We start from the raw sequence: 1,494 nt of genomic DNA on the forward strand, positions 1-1,494 counted from the left end.
ATAAACCGGCTAGCTGCGGAAACATACAAAATCATAAATATGGACAGAAGACTAAAAAGGAAGCACCCAGCAGACCTTATAAAGGACATAACCTAAGAAACACGAGGATGGTACCCCGCTGGGGGTATTCACCAACATGCTAATTTAACCGTTAAAAAATTCCACCAAATGTCCAAATTGGACAAATTGTGAATTTTAATAAATAAATAAAAAAAAAACTTGACTCGCTACTTTTTAAGTATACGCGTACCTATATGACGGAACTTCACAATCCATTGTTTGGGAAACGAAGCCAGGAAAAATGTTATATATCTGTATGCACGTCTAAAAAAATACCATTTATCCTCATAAATACATGTATGTTTTCTTAAATATTTTGTCTATTGGATAACATGAAATAACAAAGCTGATTACTTCAGCCAACGCTCATACCGCGTTGAGAGTACTCGTTCTCGTCCGATCACGAAAGTCAAGCAGCGCTGGGCACGGTTAGTACTTAGATGGGTGACCGCTTGGGAACTCCGTGTGGTGTTGGCTCTTTTTACTTTTGTTAACACTTAGCCAACCAAACCATCAGGTCTTCCCTCTGTGAAGAACATCACTGAGTGACCGAACGGGGAGATCTCCCTTTTTGACTCTAGCAACGCATTCCCTTTTTTGTTGTTGTTGTTGTTATTATCAGTTATTGTTTACTTATCCAGTTACCTAGAATTGTTCCCAATTAATTGCGACTCTTCTTCTGCTTTTATAAAGTGCAATATGTAGTAAAATACACCAATTTAGTGGTCTTAAAATTAATTAAAAAATTACACTATCAGTTATGACTAAATAAAGTTGAAGTCGAACGATACCACACTGTAAAAAAAAATATTAAAATGCATTATGAATTTTTAACTTCACGTTCAAGTCGTGTCATTTATCATTGGTCATCTTTAATGTTTTTAATTTTACCTATATCTTTTTATACTTTTAATTTGATGTTTTGTATAAACAATATGTGAAATCATTACCGTAAAATATAATTGACCACTTAAATAATTTTTAGACTTTTCTGTTTTTCAAATATTAGTCCTGCTTACTTAGAAAACTGCACATTGTTTTGGTTTTGCGGCCTGTTACGTAGATGATTAGGTCATCTGCGAAGGCTATGAAGCGTTTATGGGTGGATGTATTGAGATTAAATAGATTTAGTAAGTCGCTATTGTAAATACAGAAAAGTAACGGAGAATTTACTATTCCTTGTTGTAGACTATTTTCTATGGAGAATTCTTTGCTTAATGCGTGTAAGCCGTCGGTCATTACGAATGTTTTGTTTGTTATCATATTCCAGACTATTTTAATTAAGTATTGCGAGAAGTTTTTCTTGATCATTTTGTATATAAGACCTGGGATCCAGACTGTGTCGAAGGCTTTTTCAAGGTCTATTAAACAGGCGGCTACTCGTTGCCTTGCGTTTAACGCTCAGCAGATGTCCGAGGTCAATTTATTTATTGC

At 34.8% G+C, this 1,494-nt stretch overlaps 1 non-coding gene across 1 annotated transcript; it reads left to right on the forward strand.

The window, feature by feature from the left end:
- Positions 1-418: 418 nt before the first annotated feature.
- LOC125386842 lies at positions 419-537 on the forward strand. Its single transcript, XR_007227281.1, has one exon. It is a non-coding gene; the product is annotated as a 5S ribosomal RNA (ribosomal RNA).
- Positions 538-1,494: the final 957 nt, after the last annotated feature.

This window comes from Bombus terrestris, chromosome 17 (assembly GCF_910591885.1).
Source record: "Bombus terrestris chromosome 17, iyBomTerr1.2, whole genome shotgun sequence".
Classification (NCBI taxonomy): domain Eukaryota; kingdom Metazoa; phylum Arthropoda; class Insecta; order Hymenoptera; family Apidae; genus Bombus; species Bombus terrestris.